This window comes from Salvelinus fontinalis, chromosome 6 (assembly GCF_029448725.1).
Source record: "Salvelinus fontinalis isolate EN_2023a chromosome 6, ASM2944872v1, whole genome shotgun sequence".
Taxonomy (NCBI): Eukaryota; Metazoa; Chordata; class Actinopteri; order Salmoniformes; family Salmonidae; genus Salvelinus; species Salvelinus fontinalis.
Window position 1 is genome coordinate 34,026,247 of NC_074670.1, and position 21,086 is coordinate 34,047,332.

Consider the following 21,086-nt stretch of genomic DNA (forward strand, 5'->3'; position numbering starts at 1 on the left):
AATGTTACCACATAGCTACAGTCTGAATCCAGACGGGAGTAGCCAGAGAAAATACATACACCAACGTCGACTACTAATTACACCTCATAAAACATTTCAGAAAAACATATGGTGGATAGCTAATGAAAGACAGATATCGTGTGAATAAAGCCAATATTTCCGATTTTTGAAGTGTTTTACAGCGAAAACACAATATATCGTTATATTAGCTAACAACATAAGCTAGCATAAGGCAGCACTAGCATAAGTCAAGCGCTAGCCTAGCACAGTTAGCAGAGTTAGCATACAACAGTTCGACAGATATATGAAAAAGCATCCCAAATTGGGTCCTTATCTTTGTTGATATTCCATCAGAATGTTGTAACGGGGTCCAAAGTCCAGTAGAGTCTTTAGTTGGGTTCCAGAACGAACTATTTCCCTCTTTGGTTAGCAAGCACAATAGCATTGCGGCGCTAATCTGTCTTTCTTCAAAAAATTCTTCCGTCGGATCACATCTAAAGTCCAGAATAAATTGCAATAATATAATTAAAGTATATTGAAAAAACATACTTTAGGATGATTTTGTGACATGTATCAAATAATATCGAAGTCAGAGATCATATTCACCGTTATCACCTTCTTCCAGTAGCTGAGACCAAATTATACTTCGCGCCCGGAATTTTTTTTTAACTGCGCAGGTCTCACAAGAAGGTGTGTTTTCAGTCCATGGACGAGATATTCGACTGCTTTCAATTCTCACTTCCGCATTACAGCCTGATGAAGGCGTGTGACGTGTTTCTACGGTCCTAAGTCTAATGACCTTTTATAGACAAGGTCTTAAAGAGACACATCGCATTTTGGAAATCTCAATTCGTCTGGGAAAATGGCTGTAAAAATATTTCTGTTCGACTTAGAGAAACAATTCAAACCTTTTTAGAAACTATTACTGTTATCTATCCAACAGTAGTAAATATATGCATATTGTAAAATAAAAAGTTTCTTAGGAGGCCGTTTGAAAATGTGCACATATTTTCCAGTTTTTTCAATATTCACCCTGCAGCCACAACAGGTTAATCAGGGTGATTTTTCCACAATAGACAGGTATTTTTCATGGTTTCCATGGTAGCAAGATCTTATCTATTTTGCTAACTTTCTATAAAAATTTATTGGAGTGAGATCATTTCTTTCTTTTGGGATTTGTATACCTGAGTATGTCCACATCTCCGTCAGACTATTTAATTGGTAAACTACATGGTAATGTAAAATTAGCATTTTCTTGTGATCCAATACGTAATATAGTACACTTATCATAATTTGGTTTTAATCCAGAGAGGGTAGCAAATGTATCTAGATCCTCTATGAGGCAGTGGAGAGACTCTAATTGTGGTTTTAAAAGAAAACATGAATCATCAGCGTACAATGACACCTTAGTAAGGGCCTTTGTTTCTACAATGCCAGGTTTAAAGTAATTCACTGCATGTCAATTTATATTTATTCGTTTTGAAATTCTCATAAATGTGGGTTTTGACTGATGTTTTTTACGATGTAACCTTTATTTAACTAGGCAAGTCAGTTTAGAACAAATTCTTATTTACAATGACAGCCTAGGAACAGTGGGTTAACTGCCTTGTTCAGGGGCAGAACGACAGATTTTTACCTTGTCAGCTCGGGGATTCATTCTAGCAAGCTTTCGCTTACTGGCCCAACACTCTAAACACTAGGCTACCTGCCACCTCAATCTGTGTCACTTACTTTTGTATAAAGAAAAACTGTTGGAAGAAATGCCCATGAGCACTGGAGTCTGCTGCAATTTTTCCATTTGAGGAACCGGCTTGGCAAATGTTAACAGACTTGAAGGACATGGTAGATCTCGTTGTTACACCTATTCATACTGAGGAATCCATTGCGTGTCTTTACTTTAATAGCACAGAATAAGCTTTACAGAGGTTTTCCCTGACTCTAAACTTAAGCCTAAACACCATTTGTTTGCACCACTAGTTGCACTATGGATGATGCGTTTTGAAGCCAAGCACAGCTTCTTTAAGAGAGTTGTGCGACTCACCCGCTGCTTCAAAAATGGGCTCCTTTCGGCACACCATTTGCACATGTGTAGCATTCCCAAACCACCTCTGGAAGTAACGAATGTGTCAACACTTCCCATTGGTGTTTTAAAAGAGGAATTCTCACTTGCTCTGAGGCAAACTACTAATATGTGGACACAGTTGGCCTGGCTAAAAGTGTGACGCATAATGTAGAAGTACAGGAGTGGGATGATCTTGGCACATGGTTCACTGGGGGGACTGTCAGATTTGAGTGAAATCATCCAAATGATAATATTGCAAGAGAAATTGATCTTCTTCGTCAGAAAGATATGTGCATGGTATCTTGAACACTACAAGGCCTATGATTTTCAATGAAGTGGAACTCGTTGAGCCACATAAACGCAAATATGTATACCCGCTGGCAGACTACAAAATAAGGAGGATGCTTTTGGTGACAGCGAAACGATACATACATGTTTTAAGCTCAGATTGGTAAATACGGTCTTAATTCATGATAATCAATGAAGCCCTACTGTCACACCCTGATCTGTTTCACCTGTCTTGTGCTTGTCCCCACCCCCCACCAGGTGTCTCCCATTTGTTCTAATTATCCCCTGTCTATTTACTGTCTGTTGCCAGTTCATCTTGTCTTGTCAAGCCTACCAGCGGGTTTTCCGTACTCCTGTTTTTTTAGTCCTTTTTTTGTAGAAGTCCCGGTTCCGACTTTTTCTGCCTGCCCTGACCCTGAGCCCACTTGCCATACCATTCTGCCTGCCCTGACCCTGAGCCCACTTGCCATACCATTCTGCCTGCTCTGACCTCAAGCCTGCCTGCCATCCTGTACCCATCTGACTCTGACCTGGTTTACAAACTTCTGCCTGTCCTCGAACTGCCTCTTGCCTGCCCCTTGTCTATTAATAAATATCAGAGACTCGAACCATCTGCCTAATGTGTCTGCATTTGGGTCTCTCCCTGTGTCGTTATACCTACATTATGAGATTAATGCTAAATTTATGTAACAAACAATGACTAAATGTGTCTCTGCTGTGTTTCTGCTCTCTCCGAGTGCACCTTTTTTAGATCTTCGGGAGAACAACAATGAAAAACTGACCTTCCCGATTGTCATACCGGAGTTGCTGGATGACCTACTCGAAACGATAAAGAGTGCCTTTGGGTTGACATGCAGCATTAGGCTGCAATACATGGACAAAGATTTTGATAAGGAGTACTTCAATTTGACTTCTACATCTGAATTTCAGGATTTTGGAAGAGTGAAGGGGGTCCAGCAGCACACCAACTCACCGTTGACCAGTACACCTGTTGAGATTGCGTCTCACCGAGCCTCACATGGCTCTGACAACTGCATCTCCATTGCATCGGATGACACGCTGATCCTCCCGTCCTTCGAGTCTGTGTCGTCCCGAACTGAACAGTGGCCAAAGGACTTTCAGATTCCATGATTCTCATAAGACAGTGAGATCCAACTCAAGAGGGCAAATGTTGAAAACCGGGTTAGAAAAAACAAAGCTGACTGTCAGGTCCAAGCTGAAATCTGATATACTGAACAAACTAGCAAAGGTATTTCTTCAAATACAAGGCCTACCCAGAAGAACTAGACTGCGTGGTTTCAAAGAAGCACCCCTGCTTAAAATAACCTGTATCGTTCAATGGCTGCTACGGTTGGAAACAAAGACTTAAGCACAAAATGGGGAAATACAGGACCCAGCTCAAATCACACCTGTGTCCTGATCTCTCAGTTAACTCAGTGAAATCCAAGATGCTTTATTGCAAAAAAGATGCAGAAGCTTTCCCTGCAAAAAAGGTTAAGAAGCCAAAACGAGCCAAGGCTAACTACTACCCATCCATCACTAGTGGTCAGTCCCCAGAAAGCATTGATTGGTTTTAGTTACAGTGGGATGTGATATATTTGTCACAATGTGGGAAGATTGAGAGGAAATAGATGTTGAACATTCAGGTTGGATTTGTTATACTGATTCTAAAGCTCTGTCCTATGTTATTTGTTTCAGATCAATGCAGAGTTCCTAAGGTTCATGACTGTTCCCCTGAAAGCGAAGTTCATGGCCCAGTTAGACTCGCATTCAAGTCAGTTGCTCAAAGTAATCCGAGCCAAAGGAGGATAACTCAGGCTGGCTTTGCAGGGAATAATTACGGGGCACATGTCACCAATCAGCACAGAGGTGCAATGGTTGATACGATCTCCCATGTTCATTTCCCACTAAATCTGAGTCTCCCTCCAGGGCCATTAGAGACCTCGGGTGGAAGCGCCCTAACTCCACCCATTCACATGTCTCTGGTACCTGTGTCTCCGGTACTCTTTTCTTGGAAAATATTGTTATTTTATTTTACCTTTATAGATTGTTGAACGTGTCATAGAGAAGATTGTTAAATGTGACCACTGGTCCCTACTCACCGTGTGTAAGGTAACTTCTACAACTACAGTTTTATTGAAGTGAAAATATGACTACCTGGAAATGTTTTTGGGGATTCCAGGATTTGATCATTCAGGTTGTCATTAAGGAAAATGCACTGGCCAACTAGTGTGGACAAATAGTTTTGTGTACATTGAAGGAGTTGTCTTTCCTGAGCTTGCACAAAAGTTCAACACAATGTTTTTGATCGCTTGATGACTTGGTTATATCTTCCAAAGTGCAAAATCTGTTTTGCAAACTACAAGATCCACAAGAACAAACACTATTGCTCCTCTGTGCTGATTGGTCCAATATTGTTGTTTATTTTAAGGTGATTTTGTTTGAAAGGGTTATAGCTTTTATCTCTAAAACACAAACCTGTCTCTTCCTCTCCTCTCCCTCTCCTTAATCTCATCTGCTCTACTTTCTCATCCTCCTCTATTTCTCAGACCTACTCTCACTCTCCTATCTCATCCTCCTGTCCTCGCAGCCCAAGCCATCCTAACACCCTATTTTATTGTACCCTCTTCTCTCACCCTCCTCTGCCCTCTCATCCTCGACTGGGCCAATTCCGACGCCCTATGCACTTGAGAAGATCTGAGAGAATTTGTTTGGTTTTTAAGCAATATGGTGAAACTTTAACCTAAGAAGGCAAGGTGGAGCTATTACCAGTTTGATTACACCTGTCAAATAATTTAAGATCTACACAAGTGCATAGGGAATGACCTGAATGAGCCTATGTCTGCCCAAACTCTCTTCTCTCATCCTCTCACCTCTCACACTTTGCCTGCGCTCTCGTAACCAACTACACAGAATAGTTTTGTGTTGAGGTTTTGTTGTACATGCAGATTTGTATTTAAACTGAGCTTCCCACAAGAATGGGCTTTAGGTGAGGCAGATGAACCTGTAGCCATATTACTTCAACAGTATTTACCATTTGATCGTCTCTAAGCTTTACAGGAATGTGGTCCTGAATATAGACCGCAACACCGGCCCCGTTGGCATTTGTTTTTTTGGTAGATGTTATAACCATGCATTGCTACCACTGTATCATCACAGGTATTATCTAGGTGAGTTTCAGAGATGGTCAGAACATGAATGTCAGCTGTTACAAGCAAGTTATTGAATTCATGGACCTTGTTTCTTAGGCTACATATGTTAATATGGGCTATTTTTAGCACTTTTCTGTGTTGCTTGATTGTTTTTAATGCTTTACTGGGAAGCGTATTAGAAGTAGACTTACTCATGTCATTTACATTGGAGCTGATAGTGCAGGGTGAGCTGCACAAAGCCGTCTTCCTACTAGGGCACACCAACTCAGTGCTAACAGTGTAACTCTGGTTCATAGGCTCATGATTACTGCATACAATAGCTGTAGGATAAACAGAAGTATTGGGTGCAGTTAGGGGTACAGAAATTAAATGACTTATATTGTGTTTGCCAATGCAGCTAGGACCATATGCATTTGATGCAGCATTATGATGACTCATTGTCACAATGGTAGGGATTAACTGAGCTGGTCTTGGATCATTGACCAGTCATTGTTTCAGCGCAGCCTTGAAATGCGTGGACAGGAGTCCAGGAGCCAAGATGATTTGGATGGACTTCGTCAATCCTGTAGAGTATCTTCTGTTTCCAGAAGGTGTCAAAGTTATCTATAAAAGTGACTCCAGCAGAGCTACAGTAGTATTTTAGCCAGATGTGTAATGCCAGCAGTCTGCTGAATCTTTCACGATGGACCTACAAATGATTGGTCGTTTTTTGGAGCCTTTTAATGCTAAAATCAGTTCTTTAAAATCCATTTTCAAATGTTCCGAGTTAGCCTTCCTGATGCCGTTTGACCCCACATGGACTACGACAGTGTCAGCTCCAGGCATCTGTGTTAGTCAGTTGGAAGCAGCCTTGTTATGTCCTGTACTCGTGCTCCTGGGTAGCACAGTGTTTTTGCCATGGGAACCGAGATGTTTCTCACCTTAGAGCTGCCTATGATGACAGCTGGTGATGTTGAATGGGCCGGCCTCTCAGGCAGCCTCATGGTCGGCTGAGTGTGGGAACTCTGAGGATCTGAACCCGAGGTAGAAGCCACATGAGAGGGAGACAGAACCGAGGACAAAGACGCAGGTACCTCCAGATCCGATCTTGAATGGGAGGCCCCCAATGAAGAGGGCGCCGTAACGTCTAGATCCAGGGCGGCAAAGCTGTTTCTGGTCTGTGTCAGTTCTGGGCTCAACATCTCCATGGAGACCCCGTTGCCAGAGGACGCTTTCTTCAACTTCCACGGTGAGTGACATACCTCCATGGCTGGTTGGTTGGGACAAGAACAGCTCCGTTCTCCAGGGAAGGGGGAGACCCCTTTGGGGATGGAACCCTGCCCAGCACAGGCCAGACGGCTGTGGAGAGCCAACACAGCGGCGAAACTACCACCAGAGCAGCGTCCAGCTACTGGGGTGGAAGAAAATTAAAAAGTAGGCGGGCGTGGGTTCCCCAGTAGCTTGTGTAGGTTTGGTACTTGCTTGCTAAGAGTAGCTACTTCGCTCCTGTAGTCCTCCGCAAGCAGTTGCTACATTGCAGGTCAGTGCGGTCCACATTGTCCCGGAACAAAGCAAAGTAAACACAGCTCCTGCAGCGCTGGAAACATTCAATGGCGGCCTCCATTTGAGACCGCCGAGCCAGCTAGGCTAGCCGAGCATTCGTGTCCCTCCCCCTATGTGGAATCTGGCAGGATGCCGAAACAGACAGCAGCGCTCGCAGCAATTTAGCCCAACAGAGACACAGGATCCAAAATAAAATAAAAGTATATAAAAACACTGTCAGCTTTTAAACCGAGGTCTTTAATTTAGATTTCAGCGTTCAACAGCATTTAACAGCAACAAACAGACTGTGTTTTACATGCAGGTTGTATTGTTGTACATGTCGGTTGTGTCCATTGAATGTGTCATTGTGAAAGACGTTTTACATTTTGAGTTATGAGTCATGATGTTTTGAACCAACCTAATATTTAGATATGCAGGAACTTCATTCAATTAGATGTTACCAGTTGAAGTAACTCCATAAAGTTACTCCAATCCAATCATTTGCATTTCTTGTTTCAAGTTTGAAAAATATGAAAATGTAGGTTTTACTGAGGCAAATGATTGAATTGATTGTCATCAAATAATACAAGTGTCATAATTAAATTGAATCAAAAGTCCTTTTTTTACCTGAAAAAATTGAAGTAAATCAATTTAATTGAAGTAATTCAAGTAAAGTAATTCAATTAAGTTGATCCAACAAATCACTTTTGAAATCAAAACAAATCAAATTTGTGCCGAATACAACAGGTGTAGACCTTACAGTGAAATGCTTACTTACAAGCCCTTAACCAACAATGCAGTTTTAAGAAAATCCCCCCCCCCCCCCCCAAAAAAAAGTAAGAGATCAGAATAACAAATAATTAAAGAGCAGCAGTAAATAACAATAGCGGGACTATATACAGGGGGTACCGGTACAGAGTCAATATCAATGTGCGGGGGTACCGGTGTCGAGGTAATTGAGGTAATATGTACATAGTCGAGTAGACATTTGATTAGCTGTTCAGGAGGCTTATGGCTTGGGGGTACAAGCTATTTAGGAGCCTCTTGGACCTAGGCGTTACGGTACCGTTTGCCCTGCGGTAGCAGAGAGAACAGTCTATGACTGGGGTGGCTGGAGTCTTTGACAATTTTTAGGGCCTTCCTCTGACAATGCCTTGTATGGAGGTCCTGGATGGCAGGAAGCTTGGCCCCAGTGATGTACTGGGCTGTATGCACTACCCTCTGTAGTGCCTTGTGGTCGGAGTCTGAGCAGCTGCCATACCAGGCAGTGATGCAACCCGTCAGGATGCTCTCGATGGTGCAGCTGTAAAACCTTTTGAGGTCTGAGGACCCATGCTACATTTTTTCAGTCTCCTGAGGGGGAATAGGTTTTGTCGTGCCCTCTTAACGGCTGTCTTGGTGTGTTTGGACCATGTTAGTTTGCTGCTGATGTCGACCCCAAGGAACGTGAAGCTCTCAACCTGCTCTACTACAGCCCCGTTGATGAGAATGGGGGTGTGCTCGGTCCTCCTTTTCCTGTAGTCCACAATCATCTCCTTTGTCTTGATCACGTTGAGGGAGAGGTTGTTGTCCTTGCACCACGCGGTCAGGTCTCTGTGTATTACAGTAATAACACAATGTAAAACCTAACTGAATCAGCGTTATGAATTTGCTGAGTATGGAAAACCCCTTGAGTCATTGCTTATCACAAAACAAAATGTTCTGTATATTCCACAGCAGATTTCAAGACTTAGCTGAAGACAAGGCCTCGCAACGCTTGTAAACTGTCAAGAGTGCAGCACATTATCCTCCAAAAATTAAGGGCCTATGGAAACTATTGCTCTCGAACCTCCCCCGATTACTCAATCTCACAGTCCTATTGCTTGCCTGAGATAAGACGGAGAATCCATGCAGCCGAGGCTTATCTGAATATAACACACGCTCTCAGGAGTATGGGATTTCACCTCAAACTCCTTTACCGGGTCCTGGCATCAGGTATGACCCATTATTGTGGGAATTTGCTTTTTTCTCCTTAACCACGAGCGAAGCCACATCAATAAGCGATAAGAAGTTTCACTCAACTTAGATTAGAGTCAGGGTTAGAACTTTTAGCACAAATATCGATTTGTAGTTCTCAAGAATGTCTTTCATTTCTCTGTATTTTGACTGGGATGACTCAGGCTTCTGAGCCTCTGCATTAGTTTGTTCACGAATAGTGAATATTACTTTTAGTTATTTACTAGTTGTAATGACTTGAAGGCTGCATTCAGTCACATTGTAAATGAAAATGTGAATTCAGTTTCCCTCATCTCCTGCTTATATCAGTGAAGGGCTCCCGAGTGGCGCAGTGGTCTAAGGCGCTGCATCTCAGTGCTAGAGACGCCACTACAGACCCTGGTTTGATTCCAGGCTGTATCACAACCGGCCGAGATTGGGAGTCCCATGGGGGGGCGCACATATTGGCCTAGCGTCGTCCGGGTTAGGGTTTGGCCGGGGTAGGCCATCATTGTAAATAGGAATTTGTTCATAACTGACTTGCCTAGTTAAATAAAGGTTTAAAAAAAACGAATAAATAACACCTGTAAATCAAAGCCACTCACGGATAGTTAGTGCTCTGTACTTTTAGCATGTTTGTCTTCTCTGTATATGGATCACTGCTGTCCTCGTAGACATGTATAACAAAATGTGTGTAAAAGACTTGGGTTTGTTCTTTGTTGCTTTTTTGCTCAGTATGATCATTTTTGTCATTAGTGCTAATCTAGGGACAAATGCCTGAGCAGATGTCTGTTCTGAGGCTAAAACAGAGGAAGGATTACTGGCAATAAGAGAGTCCCACTGCTCAGAGAACATGCCATGAGTGATGGTCAGAGTCTGAACACTGCCAGAACTCAATAATTACATACGGTTTCAGTCAAAATAGCAGAATTAAGAAAATAATGACCACTGCAGGGCCCTTCAGAGTGCAACTATGACCACGACCAGCAAGAACTATCAGTAGGAAGCTAGTATTTGTGTTTTTTGAGAGATGAGACTGTTACTTCATGGCACAAACATAGTAATGTGTTATAAAATAAAGTTGTTGCCATTGATCTGTGTGGCTCAGATCTCAAAACTACTTTCACTAAGACACATGACACTACTTACACTAGCTTAGGGTGTCCGAAAATATGCATCATATCAGAGGTCAAATTATATGTGAATGCTAAACCGGTGTTGACACTGCTTTCTCAAGAAGGCTTAGGACAGCCTATATGCTGCAGTGTCTGCAGCACTGTCAGCCAATTGCCACTTTTCTACAAGTTGGTGTGAGGCCATGGAGGGTGGTGGAGAGTAGAGAGATAGTGGTGTGACTCCACAATGCAGATTCCCATTCATTAATCTAACCTGGCGTTTACTATTGATTTCCCATCAGCCAGGCAGAATCAAAATGCCGCTCACACGTCAACCTGGGGTAAGGAGGGGAGTTTTAACTCCAATGTTCTTCGGTTTGGTCTGCACAGCTTTGTGTGCTTGTGTGTGTGTGTGTGTGTGTGTGTGCCTGTGCTTGTGTGCCCCCAGGATCCTTACGATCAATGCCAAGCAGAGGAAAAGTGCACAAAGGAATAAGACAGCCGAAGGAAATGAACCAAATTCAATTTCAGCCTGCGCTTCTTTAGCTGTCCGCCACACAAAGAAGTAACTTATTATGAGGGGGACGCCACAATCACTATTATTCAGACCCTGATGAGCTACCCTCCATTTGATGGCACTTTTCAATTTACCTCATCTAACAACAATCCATGTATTATCAACATGCACTGTGAAGGGGATTACCCTCCATTTCAATGAAGAGGGTTGCATGAATTTCAGAGTCTAGATTGAGGGGTGCAGATGGGGGTATTGATTTGCTCAACAGATAACCCAGCAAGCACAGTCGATCTGGGACGATTCCGGCTGAGAGGCAGGGCACTCGGCTGAGAGTCAGACTCGGCCGATGTCATGTGGCCCGAGTCTGTGCCGCCTTAGGCAGTATTACTTACGGCTAGGATGCGGGGATTGAGCTCGGGCCAATTCCGGTGTGAGTTATCTGGCCCAAATGTATTACTTGGGGCTCGGGCCGATTTGGGCTACTCTCTGGCAGATGATTACACGGGCTGCTTTATATAACATGTCATTCTTTCTTTCTTTATTTTACATATTTTCAAAAAAAAATCTATGATAAAAAAATACAATTAACATTTAAATAAAATTCTTTACGATTCCTGTTTAAGTATTTTAGTATTTTTATTGTTTGTGCAAGCCAATTGATAAGCATTAAAAACTGTGGATTTTTTGGTGGATGGGTATAATTTGTATGCATAAAATAGATAATAGTAATATTCAAATTTATTAAATCGGGTAATTTTGTATACATTTATTTACATTTTGCATCGGGATGCTTCTGCGGGGCTTCTGGTAAGATATTAGAAGGAAACGGCCTGACGTTCTTGGGCCGATTATGGGCAATCATTCATTTTGATTCCGGCACCCGATTCCGGGCCGATTCAATCAGTTCTGGCCGACCGGAAGAGGGCCGCTTCTAGGCCCGATTCCTTATTGCTAGCTGGGAAGAAATCTCACTTGTTCAAGCATTTTCTCTCCGTGTGTGTGTGTGTGTGTGTGTGTGTGTGTGTGTGTGTGTGTGTGTGTGTGTGTGTGTGTGTGTGTGTGTGTGTGTGTGTGTGTGTGTGTGTGTGTGTGTGTGTGTGTGTATATGTTGGTTACTTGTATGCTAAGGAGCTGAATAAGCAAAGTGATGACTCATGCAGACAACATAGATTCAGGAAATTGGTTTGTCGGGGTGTAACAAAAGGCCTGTTGTTCACTGTAGTGAAATAGCTTTAACCTGTGACTCTCTCACACACTCCCTCACATAAACACATTCTCTCTTTCTCTCGCTCTCTTTTGCTTTGAGATGTGTGTGGGTGTGTGTTTCTCTGAAGCACCGGTGCTATGAGTTTCAGAGTCTGTGTGAAGACTTGAGAGGTGGTTCACTTCAGACCCTTTGTGATGAAGTGATAAGGGCATATGAGTGGTGTTTTGATGGTGGAAGAAAAGCACTGCATTGCTGAAATAACAGCACAACCTCAGTGGACATGTCTACAGAAGATCCATTTCTTAAACCAATAGGACCAAAAATATCCATTTGAATGTACTGTAATGTTCACTGAAGACATACTCTCATCATTGATGACTGAATGGTTTTAAAAATAAAGATCTGTAAATAAAATGATTTTTACGCATTTGTGCCAGGCTAGCTATCACATTGCGTTGTTTCCAAGGGCAACAGCGTGGCAGAAAGGGCTGCTAAAAAATACCAGGCTTAATCATACTGTAGCTTTACCTCCACAACAGGTCTCTCTCTCTGTGTGTCAGTAATTAACAGGGCCAAAACTGTCATTAGATGTTTTTATTTCAATATTGTAGACGGGATACTGCCAAACGCAGGAAATGCATTTCTTTCTCTCCTCCCTTCTTTCCATCTCTCCATTAGAGATGCTAATCAGTCATATGTAAGTATCTTTCATCTCTCCTGCTGGCTAAGTGAGCATGGCAGCACACCCATCCCCAGTGCTGCACTGTAAAACTTTTCCCTGTAAATTTACAGCATTATCCTGGCACCAGAGTTGTCAGTGTAATACTGTAATTTTGCTTTACAGCAGAGAAGCTGTATTGTGTTTTACAGTACTATTTTCCTTACTGTAAAGACATATTACAGCATCCTTGCTGTACATTTACAGGGATGCTGTAATGTTTTACAGTAAGGAAAATAGTACTGTAAAGCAAAATTACAGCATTAAGCTTGCAACTCTGCTGCCAGGATCATGCTGTAAATTTACAGGGAAATTCTACCTGGAAATCAAAATCTAAGAAAAACAATACATGTACATAAAATACATTTATTAAAATTGGTAACAACATTAAAAACGAATTAACAGCATAATTGAAAATAGAAGTCAGAAGAAGTTAAAGAAGTTAAAGTGCATACGGAAAGTATTCAGACCCCTTGATTTTTTCCACATTTTTTACGTTACAGCCTTATTCTAAAATTGATTATATAGTTTTTTCCCCCTCATCAATCCACACACAATATTCCATAATAACAAAGCAAAAACAGGTTTGTAGAATTTTTTGCACACTTATTCAAAATAAAATACTGAAAATTCACATTTACATAAGTATTCATACCTTTTACCCTGTACTTTTTTGAAGCACCTTTGGTAGCGATTACAGCTCCGAGTCCTTTTCAGTATGACACTACAAGCTTCATACCTAAGTTTTTTTCCCGGCACATTACTAGGTTCCACAGTCAACACCGTGCTACATGCTGACTAGACCGGGCGTGAGCACGCATGTTGATTTTTGTCTACCCACATCAGATGCAATCAGGACACGCAGGCTGAAATATCAAAGCGAACAAAGCGACAGGTCGAAAATCTTTAAACATTTATGGCAATTTAGCTAGCTAGCTTGCTGTTGCTAGCTAATTTGTCATGGGATATAAACATTGGGTTGTTATTTTACCTGAAATGCACAAGGTCCTCTACTCCGATAATTAGTCCACAGATAAAAGGGTAAACCGAGTTTGTTTCCAGTAATCTCTCCTTCTTCCGGCTTCTTCTTTTTCTTTGGACTTGATATGGTGGTTTGCAACTAACTTTCAGGTGCATTACCACCACTAACCAGACTGGAGTGTGGACCTCAGTTCATCTTTCAATCACTCACGTGGGTATACTGTATGCGCCTTAAAACCAATGAGGATATGGGAGAGGTGGGACTTGCAGCGCATAAAGCATAACAAATAGAGCCAAGGTCTATTTTAGCACCTGGCTAAATACATGCTTGTTGACGTGCACGAGCAGTGTGGATGCAATGATTGAATAACATGTATGTGTACATTTATTCTGCAACGCTCGCGGACGTAACGAGAGCGGTGTGGTCAGCATGTTAGGCTACAGCTGCCCAGTGGCACTGCACCTTAGGTCAACAGGCACTTCGACACAACATGGTGCACTGGTCATTTGCATCAGGCTTTAGCAGCTTGTGAATAAGGTCCACAACATGGTTTATGCATAAAATGTGGACTGTCAATCCGAAAAAATATGGGTCAGCTTTTGCACTGCTAGAAACATTCAATTTTCTCTGTAGTAATGGTGGAAACATAATGGTCATGAATCTGGTCACGAATTCTCTATGGCACTCAGAGGCTGCAGTGGTTCTTCCTGTAAAATGTTGTCATACTGCAGCACACCATGCGGGCTGCCGCAGAATTCTATAGCGGGTTATTTAAGTGTCAGCCATTGTCGCCATTAGTTAGTTAGTGCTAGTTTGACCACCAGAAGGCATCTTGAGAAGCCTTTGACTTTGTAATATTCGCTGTACTAGAGAATTAAAAAAAAAAATGTGTAAGAACATGGTATATGGGATTGATTTTTAAGAAATGTAGTTTAATTAATTTGATAAATATTAGGGTGTTTCTATTCCATGAAAAATGAAACCGTCAGGGTTTCCGTTAAGAAAATATGGCGCGGTACAACGTGACCGGTCGGGAGTAGGCAGCTAAGAGCAACATAATTATATAATTTCCACGCCCTAATTGTTGGCTAACCAATACCCAAACGGAGATTCAGTGAAAATAAAAATCTCATTGTTTTACCAAGACCAGTCCCCATGGTTGTTTCAGAGCAGCGCGAAACGGTGCTGAGATAGTTGACCACACACGGGTTGACCACATATTGCTTCAAATCCTCTTGCTTCTATCTGCAATATGCTTTAAATGCCAAAATGTCACAAATCATTGAACACACACAATTCTTAAAACTCTGAGAAGGGTAATAGGAGGTGATCTGCACTGCATATTAAACTGACATTCTTATTGCTATTCCACACGCTACTTTGTGTGTTTCAATCCTCTCTCGCTCTCGACCTCTGAATGCTCGGCTATGAAAAGCAACTGGCATTTAATCCTAAGGTGCTAACCGGTTGCACCCTCTATAACCATTGTTTATATTATTTGACCCTGCTGGTCATCTATGAATGCTTGAACAGGTTGAAAACACAAAGCAGTCAATGGAAAAGATAGGGTATATGTTTTACTCATGTCTGTCTCTCTTTCCCTCTCTACGTTCTCTTTATCCCCCCTCATTCTCTTCTCACTCCATCCCCTTCTTTTTATTTATTTAATTTTTTACACAACATAGTTGCAGTGAAGCCGCTCAACAACTACACCACACCAGTCATCCAACAGACTCCCATTCAGAGCAACACACAGAAGTATCCAGGGTCAATGCCTTGCTCAAGGGCATGTCGACAGATCTCTCACAAAAATAGGGACCCGAAAATAGGGACCCGAACCCTCCAAGATCCCCCCACAGTTCGCAAAAAGCTGCCCCTCAACCATCAGACCCCTCCCACAGTCCCCCCCCCCCAAGAAAAATAAATACAATTCAAATAATAATGAGGGGGTAGGGAACAGTGAAGAGGCGACTCCGGGATGCTTGCCTTCTAGGCAGAGTTCCTCTGTCCAGTGACTGTGATCTTTTGCCCTTCTTAATCTTTTCTTCTTATTGGCCAGTCTGAGAAATGCATTTTTCTTTGCAACTCTGCCTAGAAGGCCAGCATCCCGGAGTCGCCTCTTTGCTGTTGATGTTGAGACTGGTGTTTTGCAGGTACTATTTAATGAAGCTGCCAGTTGAGGACTTGTGAGGAGTCGGTTTCTCAAACTAGACACTAATGTACTTGTCCTCTTGCTCAGTTGTGCACCGGGGCCTCCCACTCCTCTTTCTATTCTGGTTAGAGACAGTTTGCGCTGTTCTGTGAAGGGAGTAGCACACAGGGTTGTACGAGATCTTCAATTTCTTGGCTATTTCTCTCATGGAATAGCCTTCATTTCTCAGAACAAGAATAGACTGACGGGTTTCAGAAGAAAGTTCTTTGTTTCTGGCCATTTTGAGCCTGTAATCGAACCCACACATGCTAATGCTCCAGATACTCAATAAGTGTAAAGAAGGCCAGTTTTATTGCTTCTTTAATCAGAACAACAGTTTTCAGCTGTGCTAACATAATTTCCAAAGGGTTTTCTAATGATCAATTAGCTTTTAAAATGATAAACTTCGATTAGCTAATGCAACGTGCCATTGGAACACAGGAGTGATGGTTGCTGATAATGGGCCTCTGTACGCCTATATAGATATTCCATAAAAAATCAACCGTTTCCAGCAACAATGGTCATTTACAACATTAACAATGTCTACACTGTATTTCTGGTCAGTTTGATGCTATTTTAATTGTTTTTTTCTTTCAAAAACAAGGACATTTCTAAGTGACCCCAAGCTTTTGAACGGTAGTGTATATCTTTCAACTATGCTGTGATGTTTAACGTACAATTTCAATCTATCTAATCGAATAGAATCCATAGATTGCGAGGTGAAGATAAAAAAAATTACTAAGATTATTAGTATATTAGTAATTGACTGACCCAGTCTCTCCAGATCTCCTAACAGTACTATTTCTAGGGTCAATTTTACATCAATGTTATGCATTTTTAGCCATTCCTGAACCTGAGACCAGAAACAGGCTACCTGAAGGTCTATTGATTCTGTATCCTCACAACAAAATCTGCAGAGCTTCGAGGATTTTATGCCCAAAATATTGAATATTTTGTTGTTCGCAATAATTCTTTATAATAATTTTAGTCTTGATTCTTGCGATGTTTTATATATTACATTTACATTTAAGTAATTTAGCAGACGCTCTTATCCAGAGCGACTTACATATCAACTCATACACCATGTACCATGGAATCGGTACATCAAAAATCTCTTCCAAATAATTTTGCAATCTGTATGTCACAGTTGTCAACATCCTGGTCCTCAATGAAACTGGTATACTTTCCTATGTATGCTATTTTTATTCCCCCGTAAGTTTTGATCCTTTATATTGGTCACACAGACCAGTTCCCTACCTCCTCCCGCTGCCACCTGCCTCCTCCAGTTTTGGGGTGATGCTGTAATCAATTGGTTGTACTCTTGGATTGAGCAGACCTTCCCGTACAAGTCTGATAACTCCATGAAAGACACAACTCTACCATTCCAATTTACAGTATCATTTTAGAACAAAATACCCTTTTCAAACATCTTTCCCATAAATACAGGTATTTTATCAATCAGCACATTTGAGTTCAGCTATAATATTTGTTGTAATATTTGTTCTATGTTTTCAGTAAGATGAAATTGAAATTGTAGCCAGCTCTGCAATGCTTGTTTGAAAAAGGGATTATTCGAAAATGATACATGGCGATCTGTATAAAGGCAAAAAGGCCCTTTTAAACAATGGATGAGCTTTTCTTAGTAATCTACTTGAGATCCATTTAGGATTCAAGTAAATCTTTTGATTAAGTGAAGCTTTTAGAGAGAGGTTTAGTGGTTTTATATTTAATCATTTCAACCCACTATATTCATTATATAGATAGGCACGCTTGATTTAGTCTGGTTTAGCGTCCCAGATAAAGCAAAATGTTAATTGTTCATATGATTTGAAAAACAAATCATCAGGAGAAGGCAGCGCCATACGTAAGTGAGTAAACTGAGATATGACTAAGGAGTTAACCAGGGCAATTTTTCCATAAATAGACAGGTATTTACCTCTCCTTGGTTGCAGGATCTTGTCTATGTTTACAAGTTTTCTATTAAAATTCATTGTGGAGAGCTTATTTATATATTTTGTGATATGAATACCAAGTATGTCTACTTCACCGTCAGCCCATTTTATAGGGTAACTGCAGGGTAATCTAAAAGTTGTATTTTTTTAAAGATCCATAACGTAGTATTGTACACAGAAAAGTTATCTAGATCTTCAATGAGACTTTGCAGGGATCTAGCTTGCAGACTTAATATAAAACTTGAGTCATAAGCATACATGGACACCTTTGTTTTTAATCCTTGGATTTCTAATCCTCTAATGTTGTTATTGGATCTGATTTTAATAGCTAGCATTACGATAGCCATAACGATATGGTGACAGCGGACACCCTTGTGTAACTCCTCTTGACAATTCAAAACTCTGAGAAGTAGCCGTTATTTACTATTTTACACCTGGGGTTAGCTATACATTACTTTTACATATTTTATAAGAGAATCACCGAAATTGAAAAAATCTAGGCATTTATAATTAAAATCCCGTATTACTTTATCGAATGGCTTTTTAAAAATCCGGTATAAATACCAGGCCTGGCTTCTTAGATATTTAATGGTGTTCTATTTTTTTCTAGTAGTTGTTGTATATTATCTCCAATGTATCGTCCTTGTAAAAACCTGTCTGATCAGGATGAACAATACCTGGTAAAACCTTTTTAATTCTGAGTGCTATGCATTTCGCTAGTATTTTTGCATCACAACATTGAAGTGTAAGGGGCCTCCAGTTTTTTTGATAGACTGGATCTTTATATTTGCCATTTGGGTCTTGTTTTAATAATAATGAAATCAGACTGCTGAGTACCTGACAGACTACCATTTCTATAGGAGTAGTTAAAACAATCTAACAATGGAGATTTTAGTATATCAAAAAAGGCTTGATATTCCTCTACCGCACAGGTGTCAAACTCATTCCACGGGGGGCCGAGTGTCTGTGGGTTTTCGCTCCTCCCTTGTACTTGATTGATGAATTAACATCACTAATTAGTTAGGAACTCCCCACACCTGGTTGTCTAGGGCTTTATTGAAAGGAAAAAACAAAAACCTGCAGACACTAGGCCCTCCGTGGAATGAGTTTGACACCCCTGCTCTACCGGTATGCCATCAAGCCCTAGGGTTTTTCCAGATGGAAAGGATTTAATAGCCTCAAAGTTATTCCTCTGTAATTTGGCCTTCACACCAATCTTTCTGTACATTTGTTCATTTTTGAATTGTTTGTATTATTTGGAAATAATTCCTTACCGTAATCTTCATTCAGTGGGGGAGAAAAAGAGAACATTGTTACGCCCTGACCTTAGAGAGACTTTTAATTTCTCTTTTTGGTTAGCTCGGGGTGTGATTGGGTGGGCAATCTATGTGTTCTATTTCTTTGGGTATGGTTCCCAATCAGAGGCAGCTGTCTATCGTTGTCTCTGATTGAAGATCATACTTAGGCAATCTGTTTTCCACCTTAGTTTGTGGGATCTTGTTTTTGCATAGTTGCTGTTTAGTTGCTGTTTTGCACTTTATGTTCGGTTTTTGTATTTAGTTGTTTTGTCGGAATTCAATATTAAAATCATGAAAAAAAATGTTGCTTCCTCTTTTAAAATATCATTAGGAGAATCATAGATGACTCCGTCTTCAGTAACGAGTTTCTGCAAATTCTTTTTGTTAGCATGTTGGAGATTCAGGAAGAATTTTGTGCATTTTTCTCCATATTCCATCCAGTTTGCTTTATTTTTGTAATAGATTACATTAGATTGTTCTTGGATAAGTCCCTTTAGTTCTTTTTGTTTTTCTTCTAACTTAATTTGTATCTCTGTAGTATTGTTTTTATTGCTATCTACCTGTACTATTGGTTAATGTATTTCCCTTGTTAGTCCTGTCTCTTTAGCCATCCCCTTCTTTCACCCGCTCCTATCTCTCCCCCCTATCTCACCCTCTCCAACTCTCTTTCCCCTCTCTCCCCCTCCCTCAATCTCCCCCTTCTCTCTCTCTCTAACTCCTACCCCCTCCATTCTCTCTCCCTCCTTCTTTCCCTTCTTCCACCTCCTCTCATCTCTCTTTTCCTCCTCTCTCTCTCTCTCTCTCCCCCCAGACAGACAGGCAGGCCGACAGGCAGACAGACAGGCAAGCAGTTACGCAGATAGACAGGCAAGCAGTTACACAGACAGACAGACAGGCAGAAAGACACCGATAGTTTCAAGTCAATATCCTCTTCAGAATTAATTCGAGAATTCATAATAAGACTCTTCATTTTTAGAACTGCAATACCATTGTGTCCAATGGAGGTCAAAAATGCTTTTGGGTCAATTTACTTCAAACTTCACATCAATTCATATTGCTTTTATAATGTTAGCAAACTATCAACAAGTGACTGAATGTGTTAAAATTATATATGACATCAATACAATTGGCCGAGTTACAGTGGTGTTTGTCAGACCATGAGACATCCCGAAAATCGATCTTCTTAGAGAAAAACTTTGCAGCCTGCAAATGGCCTACAAACTATTATGACCATTCTATGGAAAGGGGAGACACTCAGAAACACGATGGTGTTCTCCCCCACAAGTGTCACGGGACTCGTCGGAAGGTCACCTATACAAACAAATGGAAATGGAGGTTGTTTTGTGCCAACAACAATAAGGGGTTACATTTCCTGAGCTTTCTTATTTCTCCTATATAAAGTATAAGACAAACATTAATTCCATATGATTAATTGTTTTAATGTGTTATTGAATTGTGTTTATATGGGCTATAGTAGTAAAGGCCAAATTCAATATATTAGCAAATATTTGTTATATATAGTTTTAGGGATACCTAAAGGGGTCTCAAAATTCAAAATCAAATAGCTAAATTAATTCATGGTATGACCATCTTAAAAGTTGCTTATGGTAGAGGACATATATATAGTAGTTATTTTTCATGTTTTTCTAGATCTATTGTATTGATCTGTGACTAATCAGGAAAAAAACGAAACATGTTACTTTCATCCCGTTTCTCACCATAGCTACACATCTAAAATCTATAAATAAAACATCTGACAATAGTAATATGTTACACACACATAAAGGTACTCATAACCAATCATTCTGATGAAAAAACACAAATGTATTTCACAGACAGCTACAATCTGGGATTTTTCAAGATGTTTCCACACCAGGTTGAGATTTACGTTTACAAGCCCCTGCCCAGCGAGCTGAATAATAGCTCAAGTCCATGGCTGGAGAGCACTAAGTGCACCTTCTGAGATGTGTTTCCAAATGCTAAAAAGGAACATGTGAAAATGTGAGGTATTTATGGATGTATTGGCCATTCAAAATAAAGATGTATGAATATATGACCGCATCAGAGCTCAGGATATGTCACGCCCTGACCTTAGAGATCCTTTTTATA